Here is a 15,271-nt window from a genome sequence, read left to right as displayed (position 1 = left end):
TATGGTTGTTTAAACATCATGGAAATGATAGGTAAAACTGGGCTTAAGTTTTTGGCCTGACAACCCTGTTTCCCTTTCTTTTACTTAGTCATTCATTAATTCACTCAACAAATATTAGTGAAGGGCCTCTTATGTGCATTGTGTAAGGTGTAAAAGGAGATTTTAATGGTGGGGGATGGGCAGGGGGGAAGCAAGCCTAGCTAAGAGTCTCTTCTAAAAGAGGGTTGGGAGGTCATATGGGAGGAGGAGCTTACATGGGTACTCATTGGAAGAACTATGATCTTTTTGAACTTTTAAGCCAGCCCACAAGCCCTTAGTGGGGATTTAACTTCCTCCTCACCATGGCAACTGGATCATCCACATCCTTCACTTTGAAAGGAGCCAGTTCAGTCTAAGATGCTTCAGTCCCTCGTTTGCATATCATTCCGGCCAACCCCAGTTAACCTGATTTCAATTCCTGTTTTGTATACTGTGCCTCAATGAAAACTACACTCCTAACTTTTCGCCTTTATAACTCTGTCCCTCTTTGTCTTCCTTGGAACACGATTCAGTGTGTCCCACGAATTGCAATTCTAATCACCCAAATAAATGCTCGCTTAAAAAAATTTTTTTTGGTGAATTCTTTCCTGGTCAACAAAGGCATTGGGTTTGATACAGCAGTGAACAAAATACAGATCTTGCTTTCATGGGGTTTATCATCTTGTGGGGCAAAATGTCCAGTCTTTCTGGGAAGACTTCCCAATGGTAGAGACATGCAAGCCAAGACCTGAGCAGTGAGAAGATGTCCTAGTCATCCAGGACTGAAGAATATGCCTACTATGAAAAGATCTGGAACTGTGGGGATGTGCGTAAAAGAAGGAGGGCCACGAACATATTCAGGCTTAGGGACAGAGTCTTCATCTCAATAACAGAAACTGTTTGCTGTTATTTTAGAGCCTAAATTTTGTTTCTCTGGTGGCCAGGTTCATGGCCAGAGGGAAACGCAGCGTCTCAGGCTACCACTGCGAAGACGTTCTTTTTGATCCCCACTTCATCGGATTCAGCAGCTCCAGCGACTCCTGCCTTGACACTTGTTCCCTTTGTTGGAAAGCTACACGGTGATTCTTCCTCTAGATGGTTCCTCTAGTTTTGATTGGAACGCATCATTGCTACTCAGAAACCAGGAGAAAATAATTGTGATGTGCTTCTGTGCAGTCGTGCCATTAATTGGCCTTATCTTGTCCCCTGCAGGGTTGTTGTAAAGCAATACAGGCCATCAGCTGCATTCTACTTTGTGTGACAAGTGGTGGAAGTATCTGCAGCGGTGGTGCTGAAACTACATTACAAAGAGGGTCTCTGTGGAGCAGGCCACGCACTCACAGAGAGCTCCGAGATCAGCTGGTCCATGTTCTTTGAACTTTCTTAAATGCTTTTTTTCCCCCAACAAAATCTTCTTTGGATATCTAGGTTATAAGTCTGAGAAAAGCAATGAATTGACGCCTGGGAGAGCCTTCATGGTCATTATTTTTTGGATGTCTAAGCACTGATTCTTCCCGAAGCTCTTGGATTCTGCCAGGCACATGCTGAAAAAGAGCTAATCATACCAGCTCATTTGTATTGGTGCTTGCAACGAGAGAGACACTGTGGAGCACATACTTGTAGTGTCACATTTACTGTCCCTAGCAGCCCTATGATGTTGACATCATATGGTCCTCACTGTTTTACACATGAGGTATTAGGCTTAGTGACCTTTAGTGACCTGCCTAAGGTCACATGACTAGAAAGTGATGGGAGTTGGCCTTGAACCTGGGTCTCCCTGACTTACCAGCCAGTGTCCTTAATTGCCAATCTAGTGGGACATCAGCACTAGATGTCAAAGGATGTTGTCATGACTTCGTGAGGTCACATCTGTGGTCACGATCAGGACCCAGTAATTTTGACCCCTGGTCCAGTGTTCTTTGTGCTGTACCATAGTGACAGCTGCTTTGGAACTATCAGAGTGATATTTCATAGATCAGCTAGTTTCCTAGGAGAACAGTTACCTTAAGCAAAACGTAGTGATGCATGTCCTTCTTTTCATAAAGCAAAAGAATAGTGTTTTTTTGAAAAGTTTTATAAATGTTTACTTTTGAGATGGAGTGAACATGCGGGGGGACAGCAGCAGAGAGAGAGGGGGACAGAGGATCTGAAGCGGGCTCTGTGCCGACAGCAGAGAACCTGATATGGGGCTTGAACTCTCGAATGCTGAGATCATGACCTGGCCCAAACCAAGAGTCAGGTGCTTAACCGACTGAGCTACCCAGTTGCCCTGATATTTATTTATTTTAAATGAACTCAAATCACCTACCAGTCTAACATGAGAGACAAATATTTTTTAAATGGTAACGTAAGCACATAGAGTAAAAGCTACTTTTGTGTTAATTCTTAAGACTGGTTAGGACTGGGGGCGCCTGGGTGGCGCAGTCGGTTAAGCGTCCGACTTCAGCCAGGTCACGATCTCGCGGTCCGTGAGTTCGAGCCCCGCGTCAGGCTCTGGGCTGATGGCTCGGAGCCTGGAGCCTGTTTCCGATTCTGTGTCTCCCTCTCTCTCTGCCCCTCCCCCGTTCATGCTCTGTCTCTCTCTGTCCCAAAAATAAATAAAAAACGTTGGAAAAAAATTAAAAAAAAAAAAAAGACTGGTTAGGACTGAATATTGGGAAATATGGATTGAGTTTATTGAAGCAGCCTTAGTGTTGTTTTTTGTTGGTTTGCCTGCAAAGTTATGTTCTTTCTCTGTTTGAAGACTTCTAACATTTCAAAAAATTTTTGTTGTTCAAAGAAATAGGATTTTCTTTCTTTCAAAGTAATCTTTAATAGCTGTGGATATGTATGTGGCTTCTTGTGGTGACTGATAGTGCTTGTTGTAGGCCGTCTGGGATGCAGACTCTGAGATGGTTAGGTTAGGCTGTGTTCTTTGAATCAACACCTATGGGGAGAGAAGGAAGCAGGACTAGGCAGAGAGAGATGATGGACTGCCACGAAGTCTCCACAAAGGCCTGGGCTGTCCTGAATTGGGGTGAGGTGGTCCCAGCGTTCCTTAGTCCAGGCATGGGTGTGGCTGCCTTCAAGGAGAAGGAGTAATATTGGGTAAAATGGCTGTCTTCAGCAGAGGGCAATTTCTAGAGAAAGCTGACAGCCAGGAACACTCGTAGCAGCTGGGAGAATAAATCTCTTGGCCCTGGAGGGGCTGTGTGGATGTCGCAGCAGCCAGTACAGTGCCGTCAGCTCTTGAAATTCAGTAGAAGGGTAGCAGAAGGTGGAGAGGAGGTTATTAGATAATCTTTGTGTGGTGGATATGGGTTTAAGGTAAGTGGATAGTTGTAGAAGACGCAATCTGTTAACAAATCCAGTCTTACCGTGTGTGTGTGTGTGTGTGTGTGTGTGTGTGTGTGTGTGTGAAGAGAGTTTGAGGTATAGCCCCATAAAAATAGAGCCACTTTTTTTGGTATAGAATTTACCTAATTTATTGCGTGATTTATTCTAGTATTAAATTCCAAATCTGGCTAAGTCACGGATTTTTAAATTGCTCACACAGGAATGTGCTTGTATTATAATTATCTGAAGAAAAGCCTGGAACCATGCTGCATGGAGAAGATGAGCATGGCCTATAGAAATTTTATGTAACCAGGAGCCAGATTGCAGAATCTGATCCACAGGGGGGATTTAATATAAGGATTAATGACCTGAATTTTTATTTAAAATATTGCATGGTTTTATATTTCATTAACAATTTTACAAAACACATGTAGTTACATCTTAATTTGCTAATTTGAATTATATACAAAAAATTGCAGTAGATATACAACTAAACTTATGAGCCGTTCCTCATATTGATCAGTATTTGCCATATGAAGAAATAAACACAAAAGTGTTTTGAGTCAGCATTTTGGGTAATTAATTCATCTTTCTTAAAAAAAAATTTTTTTTAATGTTTATTATTGAGAGAGAGAAAGAGAGAGAGAGAACAAACAGGAGGAACAGAGAGAGAGGGAGACACAGAATCCGAAGCCGGCTCCAGGCTCTGAGCTGTCAGCACAGAGTCTGATGCAGGGCTCGAACTCACAAACCACGAATTCATGACCTGGGCTGAAGTTGGACACTTAACTGCCTGAGCCACGCAGGCGCCCCCGTTTTGCTCATCTTTCTAACATGCATTAGAATTACAAACCAGTTGGAGTTCATTTGCATAGCTACTCCTGGTATAAGCAGGGAAATGCAACAGCATATCCAGTATTCATTAAGACCTAGAATGTAAAGAATCATGTCGTATTTTTATCAACACACTTCTCATTTGGTCAGGTGAATTGCTGCCCTGTGTTACTCTCAGATACATTCCCGTACAAACATGGTATCAGTGAAAGAACCCCTCTTTGGTGAAGCCATTCCTACTCCCTTGCTTGACCACTGCTGCAATGGACTCCCCTTCTCTCTCACCAGTCTCCCAGCTTGTCCGGTCTCTTTGCCTCTGCTTGTTGTTAGCCTTGCGACCATTCATCTTTCCTTTAGCTTCAGTTCCTTCAACTATAAAATGGATATGATAGCCCCTACCTCATTGAATGGTTGTGAAAATTACACAGACGGTTTAATGTGGTACCTAGCACAGGGTACACTGACTCTCATAAATGGCAGCCCTTACTTCTGGTGATTACTGTTACTTGCCCAGGTAAACCTCTCCCCGGTGTGAGTTCCTTATTCCCCGAGGCCTCGGACTAAATCTTATTTCCGTGCTCCACACTGTGCATCTTGGGCAGTTGGATGAGTGCTTTGTAAATCACCCATGAATAACATAAATTGTGATCCCTACCCCCAAGGAGACCAGAGTCTGGTTCCGAAATAACTAGAACACAAAGTAGAAAGTACATTGCCATAGGGAGATGTAATTAAGAGGTTTAGAGAAGAAAGAGATTAATAGGGTAAATTTAAGGCAGGCACTTAGTAGGTGTTCAGCATAATGTTTTTGATCCTGGCAGCCAGAGGTTTGGGGATGGTAGAAATTTTTGCAGGATTATAGTGGACATGTTATGTTTCTGCTTTGAATTCTACCCCCCTCAACTTGCAATGGCAGCTTGTTCTTTGAACTTTACATGTGACAGGGGTGGGGAGGGTGCTTCTTTTTTAGCCCAAGCAGGTGGAATTAGATCTGAGAGCATCTGTTAAACACATCCAGGTCCTTTTGACACTTTTGCTACCATTTACTGAATACATCTACCATTATTTACACTGCGTGTGCTGTTACACTGAGCACATGCTTATTTCGTATGCTTGGTTGCAGTGTGTAGATAATATGAGCATTTTTTTTTATTCTTAAAATTTTCATTATATTGTTATTCTGTTTAATGACTTTGAAAAGATTCTCCAGAGAGAGAGAGAGAGAGAGAGAGAGAGCGCGCGAGCAGAATTAATTATTTTTTAATCACATTTTTTGGCTAGCATGTTCTGCTTTGTGATCCTCCTCCCTTCTCCCCCCCCCCCCCCCCAATCACATAAGCTAGATTTAGGGGAGAAATCACAGGAGGATCTGTTCAGACAGTTACTTGTTTGATTCCCCCAGAGGCACTGGCTCTTAGATCTTCTACCAGTGTAGCTCTTCTGATCTTTTATTCTGTAAGGTGTTTGTGTCTCTGTATGATGGATGTTTCACTGACCCAAGTAAATGGAAGAAAATTTTCTCCAGCCTTTAAATGTATTGCTTTCCTTGTTCTTTCAAAAACACACTTTTCTTGGGTAAGAACATTTTAGAGGCATTTGGCATCAAATCAACAGAATTGTGGCCTTTAATGGAATTTGAAGCACCGAGAGGTGGTTTGATTGGTAAGAATCCATTTTTTGTTGTTGTTGTTCTGTTTCCTTCTCCTTGGCTACACCCCTTTCACACAATAAACAGCTCTCCTCCTCTTCCTCCCCTTATTTTTTGAAACAAGAGTATCTGATTTCATTGAGTTTTGTACTTTGGCTTTTATTGTCACTTTCCTTTTTCCCTTGAAGGGGAGGAAAAACTCAACTTGTGTACAGAGTAAATTAAATTATGAGGAAAATAGTCCACGGAGTTAAACAAGATGAACTGAGGTTTTGTAACTGAATCTAAGCATTGCCATGATGTTGCAAATAGTCTAAACTATGATTCAGAAACATATTAGTCATTTTGATATACTGTTGATTTGGCTAATTACCCTGAAGGCTGGCTGGCAGACTGAATTGCCCAAGTCACCTAGTAATTTCGATCAAATCAACGAGTAATTATAGTTTTGTGCAGGCAACAAATACAGAATACTGATTATGTTAGACTAAAGAAGATGTTATTGTGATATAATCATATAAAATACTTAATTCTAGCATTATAGCAGTCCTTACCTTTTTTCTCAGCACATGACAGACAAAGATTGTGGCAACTTTTTGGAGAAAATCGTTTTATTCTCTCAATAAACCATACTTATAAGTACTCATATTTTAAACATACATTAATTATAATGAGCATGTGTTTGGAAACCCTTAGAACTAGATATGGTCAGGTTTAAAGCTCGAAATTCGCTTAGATTTCGCATAGAAAGAACCTAAAAATGAACAGTTTGTATGCTAGAGCCCAAAGTTTTTGCTACTAAGTTCACTATCAGTTCATTAGATCAATACTAATATTAGCACAATCAGGCCCACCTGAAATCCAGATTAAATTTGTTTGATTCCCATTCCGTTGTCCTCTTTTTTCTCATGTTGGGGAAATCCTTCTCCAGAGTATGGTGTTTATTACCGGATTTGTAACTGGCAATGTTTATATGCTATTTTCGTGGGCATAAATTTAAAATATTTTAGAAACAGAGCCATGTTTACTGAACGGAAAAAATCTGTCTTTAATTTTACTCCAGTTGTCTCTTGGATGGTTTACCTACATTCCTTTTCTATGAAAGCAGGAAATGTAACTTACTTGGAATTAGCACAGATTTACTATGTAGTTAATGTTTGTGAGGCTCCTCCTTGTGAGTTATTCTGAAGCAAGCTCCTATGTTGTGTAGTAACTTCACCCACCTTATATGTCCTTGACCTACCACTCCCCCGCCCCCAAAAAATCTGAGAAAGAGAACAATAATTTCAAAGTTTCAGATATTTTGAGTTTGTTCTTGGGGAATTGTAGATGTGTTCCTGCTATCTTCTTGCTTGGTCCTAACTTCTACCTGCCTCTCCTGGTGTGAAATGTGTCATTGTGCTGAAAGCCATTCCTGCATTTGACCATACATGTTATGTTTGGTACAACCGACCCCAAATGCCTACTGCTTTCTTGGGATACTCTAGCCATTTTGCCAGCTTAATGAGACAAAGTATGTTGATTTCCAGCAAGGGCTTTGCTAAGGGGTGACGGTAGTAATTTTGAGTGTTTGCATGTATTGCCTTAGGCATGGACATTAGAATCTACAGAGAAGCTGCAATTCCATTCCAGTGGTATTGAGTCAGATCATCAATCTTTGGTAATTCTGCAGGGTTTAGAATGTAAGCGAATTATTATGCATATGTATGTTAATATTATATAAAATTATCCTTCCACAAAAAGGAACTCTTTTGCTTCCATACCTACTTCACAGCTCCTTTGATTTTAGAAGTTAATTAGCTCTCAAGTGCAGGATGCTTTGAGGGGGAAGTAGGAACTCTTGTCTACTCTTTTTGCTCATCGTTTTCCACCTGAAACACTAACTCCAGGGAGAAATAGTGCCAATTGCAACATTTATCTCAAGCAAAATTTAATTTAAAATACCGTCTTTGATTTTTCTTTTCTTGCTTTCACTTTCTCTTTCTTTCCCCTCTGTACAGAAGACATTGATACACACATGTTAATTTAGTGGAGAAGAGTTTTAATTAAACAAGTATGGATAGCCTGAAACCATTCAAGTCTGTGCCAGTCACTGTAGAGGCAAGTGTAGATGAATTGAAGCAGAATATGGGAGAGCTGTGATCTACCCAGTTGCTTCTGGAGGCTTATAGATAAATTAATGCCTTCCTCCCCATGAGGACAGCCTCTCAGCAGGTCTGCTAGGGGGCTGGCAGCCATCCAGTCAATAAGCCACCCTTGCTGCAACAGTGGAACTGCTTAATACGAGTCGCTTCAGCTTTGCTTTTATTTCTTGGAAAGGCATCACAGTCAGCCTAAATTCTGGACCCCCCAAGCAGAAATTAGAGCCTCTATTACCCTTTGTTAATTGCAAATTACATATGGCTTTTGTACTGTAGCGTCTCTGAAAAGGCAGCAAGTAATGATTAGTGTTTCCATCTGTGTGCAGAACTAGACTTGTGTGTGTGTGTGCATGCACCGTGTGTGCATCTCTGTGCGCAGGGAGAGTGAGAGAGCATGTACCTCTCATTGAGGGAAAGCACTGCTTTGTTTGGAGGTAACCGATCTCTTACCAAGTTCTATTTTCGACTTCCACAGGATGATGCTTGTGGCAAAATGGAGGCTTCAGTATAGTGAGATCTGCTGTTAATGAGTGTAATATTTTTAAATGACAAAGTTTAAGAAATGTATTTGTAGGTGCATAATATTCGGTTTTCAATGGCAAATGTTAGTTTGGAAGAATGGGGTTTGTACAGGTAGAAAAAAAATCCTATTAAAAAAGACAGCATTTAAAAAGTTTTAGTGCAGGAAGCCTGGGTGGCTCAGTCAGTTAAGCATCCGGCTTCGGCTCAGGTCATGATCTCGCGGTCCGTGAGTTCGAGCCCTGTGTCGGGCTCTGTGCTGACAGCTCAGAGCCTGGAGACTGTTTCAGATTCTGTGTCTGCCTCTCTCTCTGCCCCTCCCCTATTCACGCTCTGTCTCTCTCTGTCTCAAAAATAAATAAACGTTAAAAAAAATAAAAAGTTTTAGTGCATGGTGGTGAAATCGCTCAACTATAACTACAGTAAACTGTAATGCTGGACGATTTTTAAAATAAGAGAAATCTTCATAGTGAGCTGTGACTGATGTATTTTTTTTGATTTTTTACTTTTACTTTGATGGATTTTGTTTTGTCTTAAAAAGAGGTCCTTAAAAAATTATTGAGAACCGTGGAGAACACAGGATCCCTCCAACGACATTTGGAGAACCAGTGATCTAGACTGACAAAAATTTTGGCAAGACATTAATTCTCTAAATTCCCAGAGCTATGAACCCCATAGGGAAAGGTAAACTACATAAATTTTAACTAAGTATTATTACACAATAATTTAAAAATAAGTATTAGAAAAGTGGTCCTTAACAGTAAGACTGCCACTCTTCTGAATTCTTTGTACTTTTTTTTTAATGTTTATTTTTGAGACAGAGACAGAGCATGAGCAGGGGAGGGGCGTAGAGAGAGGTAGACACAGAATCCGAAACAGGATCCAGACTGTGAGCTGTCAGCACAGAGCCAGACACGGGGCTTGAACTCATGAACCGTGAGATCGTGACCTGAGCCAAAGTCAGACCCTTAACCGTCTGAGCCACCCAGGTGCCCTGAATTCTTTACACCTTCTTAACATTTTTTTTCCATCCATATTTAGTCTGTTGGAAGCTAATAAGCCAGAACTCTAGATGTAGCTGTTTTCCCTTTGTGTGTCTTCTCTTGAATATTTTCTCAAACATCTTGTGGTCCTTATAATTGATTCAAACAGCATACTGTAGGGGCGCCTGGGTGGCTCAGTTGGTTGGATGTCGAACTCTTGATTTCAGCCTGGGTCATGATCCCAGGGTCGTGGGATTGAGCCCTGCATTGGGCTCCGTGCTGAGCATGTAGCCTGCTGAGGAGTCTCTCTCTCTCTCTCTCTCTCTCTCTCTCTCTCTGCCCCTCTCCCCAACTTGGGCATGCTTGCTCCCCTCTCTCTAAAAAAACCAAACCAAAACCAAAACAAAACAAAACTGAAAACAAATGGCATATTCTATTAAGATTCTCTTTTATCCCTGTTCACACCATCAGGCGTTTTCTGCACAGGTACTTTTCCTTTCCTGTTGAGATGAAGAGACATCAGGTCTATCGGAATTGCTATACTAAGCTGGACTTGGGTACTGCTGTTTTGGATGTTCATTTGCTTTTATTTTATAAACTTTTTTTAAAGTTTATTTTTTTGAGGGAAAGAGCATGAGGGGGAAGGGGTAAAGGGAGAGAAGGAGAGAGAGGGAGAGAGGGAGAGAGAATATTCCAAGCAGGCTCCATGCTGTCAGTGCAAAGCTTGATGTGGGGCTTAAACTCATGACCCATGAAATCGTGACCTGAGCCAAAATCAAGAGTGGAACACCGACTGAGCCACCCAGGTGCCTCTGCTTTTATTTTAAATTAAAAAATGTTTTCTCTAAGTAGTACATGACCATGGTACCAAATGCAAAAAGTGAAGAAAGGTACACAGTGAAAAAAGGTCTCCCTGCCTCCTCTGTCCCCAGCCACCTGATGTCCTTCTGCAGAGGTAGCCACTTTGCTAACCTTTTTGGGTATCTTCACAGATGGTCTGTGCATTTTCAGGCATATAGAGTAACACATTGCTTTTTTTCTTACACAAATGATGGCGTCGTGTATTTGATGTTCTGTACATACCCTGGCAACCTTTCTGATATTGGTACATTCAGAGCTACCTACTTTAAAAAAAAAAATTATGATTTAGTTTCCATTATATAGAAGTGCCCAACTGGGGCACCTGTCAGCTGTGCTGACAGCTCAGAGCCTGGAGCCTGCTTCGGATTCTGTGTCTCCCCTCTCTCCTCCCCTCCCATGCTCGTGCTCTGTCTCTGTCTCTCAATAATAAATAAACGTTAAAAAAAAATAAAAAAAAAAGAAGTGTCCACCTTATGTAACCAGACCACTGCTGGGGGATATTGAGGATCTTTCCAGTTGTTTACTATCTAAACAGTGCTACAAAGGCTATCACTGTAGTTAGAGAGGTGCTAGTGGTTAAGAGGACGTGTCTGGCTCAGATCCTAGGATATCTGCATGACTTTGATTAGGCCACTTCCTTTACCTCTCTGTAATTTCCTTACCTGTGAAAAAAGGGGAGTATAGCCCATGGGACTGTTGAGAAGATTTAATGTTGTAATATATTTCAAATAGTCCTGGCACAGAGATATGCTCCGTGTGTGACAACTCTTACTATTCAGTCTGCCATTTTGCAAGATGAAAGGGTCTTCATAGGATAAATGCACAGAAATAGTTTTGCTGATCAAATTTAATTTTGAAGACTATTGCCAAATCATTCCCTGTAGGTAGAAGACCAGTTGATGTTCTCACCTGAGGTGTGGGAGGTGAGCTCATTTTTAGTTCTCATAAATCGCCTCTGGATATGTGTATAAATCTGTACCATGATTGTATGTTCCTGAGGCCCATTTAAGTAGTTGCTCAAGAGGGGAAGATTTCAAGTTAAAAACTTCTGACCCCTGAAATTTTTCAGTGCTTCTAGAAGATCGATCTTTTTTACTTTTATCATCATGACATCTTATCTTAATAATAAACTGATCATGGCAATAATAAATGTGTGAGTGGTAAGCTACTTTAAACCAGTAGGCTTTTATTATGTACTTCTAGAATTCTTTACCTACTCATAGATGAGAAAATGTAGTCTATTAAATCTTCATACCATTTGTTAGAGGGATTATTATATTTACATGTAAGGAAGCTTTACATAATTTTTTTGTAATGTTTATTCATTTTTGAGAGAGAGAGAGAGAGGGAGAGACAGAGCGTGAGCCGGAGAGGTGCAGAGAGAGAGGGAGACGCAGAATCTGAAGCAGGCTCCAGGCTCTGAGCTGTCAGCACAGAGCCTGACGCGGGGCTCTAACTCAGGAACTGTGAGATCATGACCTGAACCGAAGTCAGACGCTTTAACCGACTGAGCCACCCAGGCGCCCCCATAATTTTTATGTTCATAAAAAATGAATGTAAAATTAGAACTTGATAGTGTTAGGTTACCGCATAAGCTACTAGTATTGCACCTGCTTGAAGGTAAGACAGCAGTCTCGATTAGCTCAAGCACCAGTGGTTTACTCCATTTCTGTCATGTTTAGAGTACACAAAAGGCACCCAACTCTGTGGCCTGTTTCATAGACTGGTGAAGAAGAGTGCTTTGTCCTAATCAGCGTAGGATCATGTTCTCGGAGACGAGCAAATTGTTGACTTCTAAGCCTTTGCTAACTCTGTAATAAATGCTAATCACTTTGTACCTCTGATGCCTCACCTTGCAGTGTTTTGGGTAAGAGTGGAAGCGCTTAGCCAGCCATGAAATTGGTAGGACACGAAGGCCTGAACTGATTATTATTCAAGAGCGTGGTTGCTCATGGGCTGGAACGAGCCCCACGCTGCTGCAGCAGAACTTTTAGTTACAATTAAAGTCACAAAAATTCTACAAGTCTCTCCAGTAATACCTTTAGTACTGGAACTGGCTGTTAGCCTCTGTTTTGGGACTCTTCATGGCTTTACCATGAATGCATCTTTAAAGTGGCTTTTAAACTTTTTTCAAACGGGAGCAATTCATTGACGCTTTTTTAGAATTGGCTGAAAACTGTAGCTGCCTCTCTTAAGAGAAGGATGCCCACAATTTATGAGATTCCTGGATATGCATGGGATTTTATTGGTACTTCACTCATTGGATTTAGTATGTCTTATGCCGTGCATGGATGAAGGACATTTTTTGAAAAGAGGGCTTTTCATGTTGTTATTTCAAAGGTAATCATCACATCACCTTGGTTCTACTATGGATTGCGTATCTGAAAATTTTCACTGAAAGCACTTGAAAAGCTGCTGGGAGGGAACTAATTTTGAATGATACAGCTATAAAGGTAGGTGTAGACTCAACAGCACAACTTCCCAAAGTATCTGCTTTTCCCTAGAAAGTGCCCAAAAAACGTGTTGGTCAAAAACTTTTTTTTCCAAGAACATTTCTTGAGAAGAACTTCATTAGTATGAGAGGGTCCTTAGATTCAGAGCGTTTACCCCAAATCTCTGTTTTAGAATATTACGCCATAGAAGTTGTTGGTTCATCTTGTTTCTGCATTTACCTCAGTTTTGTGGCATAAATCTTACCTGAGTTATCCTTTGATAGCTTTCAACAAAATAGTGGTGTGAAAAGGCAGTGCATACTACCAAAATTGTAGTGGTGAATTGGTTTGTTGGGGAGACTCCCCAAGAATGGTTTAGTTTTCATGTTTCAACAAATCAGTCCATGTGTGCAAGAAACTTTTCTGTTCAGTCACCAGCGAGCTGATGTCTCGACACTTCATATAATTTTAAAAAACTGTAATTTTTACGTTCTAAATCCTTGCCAGTAGTGGGTTAGTTTCTTAAATAGCCTTAAAAATTAAGTTCCCAAACAAATTTCAGGTATGAATATGAATATTTTAATTTTTCTTCTCCATTCTACTTATCAATCAGTCACATGGCACTTGGGTATGACCTCGGTGGTAGCCCGTTCTAGTGAAATTAAAATGTAAACCATGAAATTCTTTCAAGAAGTTATTGACAGTTTTCTGCAATCTAGTTACTATTTTGAAGTATGCATTTATCAAAGCCTGAAACTATTTGGAATCTACGTACTGAGAGAATTTTCCTTGTGCACACTCTTTTAATGGGCGGTTTACAACTTGGTAGGACAAAACAAGATTCTGCTTTACTGAATAATGGACAGTAATCAGTGAATGAGCCAGAGTCAAAAAACTATGGCAGGTTGAGGGAGGCTAAGGACAAGGTCCAGGAGACTCAGGGCCTATTGGATGCTTGCTTTATTTTCTACAGTCCAGCATTGCTATGTGATATGACAGCCAGAGAGAAAAGGAAACTGGGCCAGAGGATTACAGCACAGGGAGGATTTAGGTTTAATAGGATTTTATTAGGCTCTAAGTAGAGGTTGTCTGAGGTAGTTTAACCCAAAATGAATTCCCCCCCCAACTGCTATTACTCATAATTGAGGGCACAGGTTTTCTCTCTCTTCAGGTGTTCCCAGTATTTGAAGAATCTTCACCCCTAGATGGAATTTTACATGATAAGCACATTTATAGTAATAGACTTTTTATGTATTTAGTAGCAGCCAATTCAGGGCATTCCAAAGTGCATTCTAAAACAATGAGTTTTTCTATTGGCAATTGCTTAGGAAAAAACCCAAACAAACTGAATTATATTAGAGATGGATGATTCCTGTGCTTTGGGTTCTTTTTTTTTTTTTTTTTTAACGTTTTATTTATTTTTGAGACAGGGAGAGACAGAGCATGAACAGGGGAGGGTCAGAGAGAGGGAGACACAGAATCTGAAACAGGCTCCAGGCTCTGAGCTGTCAGCACAGAGCCCGATGCGGGTCCTGAACTCACGGACCGCGAGATCATGACCTGAGCCGAAGTCGGCCGCTTAACCGACTGAGCCACCCAGGCACCCCTGCTTTGGGTTCTTTAAGTGAACTAGGCTTTAATTGTTGTTTGTTTGTTTGTTTAATATACCTCCTTTTCTTTTTTTTTTTTCTTCCTTTTTCTTTTTTTCTTTTTTGAGAGAGAGAGTGTGTACGTGCAAGCATGAGTTGGGGAGAGGGGTAGAGGGAGAGGAAGACAGAGGGAATCTTAAGCAGGCTCTATCAGCATAGAGCCCAAAGCGGGGCTCCATCCCATGATCCTGAGATCATGACCTGAGCTGAAATCAAGAGTTGCACACTCAACCGATTGAGCCACTCAGGCTCCCCGAAATATGCTTTTAATTGTTAAAAAGAGTACAGATAGAATCCATTTATAACTAGAAATCTTACAAAGATTTTTATATTATGGCCATTATTCTGCTTCTAAGCTATCTTCTTACCCCTCCCCCATTAGTAAAACAGTGGAATAAAGTACAGAAAATAATGACTTTTGAGCTGGGAGAGACCTAAGAAATAACCATGTAATCCTAGTAACTCATCTAAATCAGGTTCCAAACCAAGAGCCCTGTTTTTTTGCTCAAGGTCTCACAGCTGGTTAGAGTCCTGGAGCCATCTCCCAGTTCAGAGCTCAAGTCTCCAAGTGGTGACTTGACATTTTCTGACCTCCACACGTGGAAGACTGAACTAAAAACTCTTAGCCCTATCCTTTGTTACCACTTTAAATCCACCTAATCTCTCTAAGCATTTCCACAAGCCAACCAGAGAAATATGAGGAGGGAAGGAGAAATGGGAAGGAAGCCTGTCATGCCTTTTCATCAAGTTCAAGAGATTGCTTCTAATTTGGCGACTCACTGTGGAAAAACTCAGTGTGGCTTCTCTTTTAGTCTAGGCCTCTCCTACCTGTGTTCTTGACCTTGCCTTTCCTCTGCTCTTGTTGCTATAT

At 41.0% G+C, this 15,271-nt stretch overlaps 1 protein-coding gene across 3 annotated transcripts in view; it reads left to right on the top strand.

Annotated features, from left to right (window-relative positions):
* FHIP1A (FHF complex subunit HOOK interacting protein 1A) overlaps positions 1-15,271 on the top strand; it is a 284,213-nt gene that overhangs the window by 173,696 nt on the left and 95,246 nt on the right. The window contains exon 1 of one of the 3 annotated variants that reach the window (XM_042983775.1): positions 12,700-12,772. The exons of the other annotated variants lie outside the window; for them this stretch is intronic. The gene's annotated coding sequence lies outside the window, so the exon portion shown is untranslated. Of the gene's footprint in view, positions 1-12,699; positions 12,773-15,271 lie in introns of those variants that run through there. 3 annotated transcript variants of the gene reach the window in all.

Source organism: Panthera tigris, chromosome B1 (assembly GCF_018350195.1).
Source record: "Panthera tigris isolate Pti1 chromosome B1, P.tigris_Pti1_mat1.1, whole genome shotgun sequence".
NCBI lineage: Eukaryota > Metazoa > Chordata > Mammalia > Carnivora > Felidae > Panthera > Panthera tigris.
Note: the sequence above shows the minus strand (reverse complement) of the source record. Positions and strands in the feature narration are given on the sequence as shown.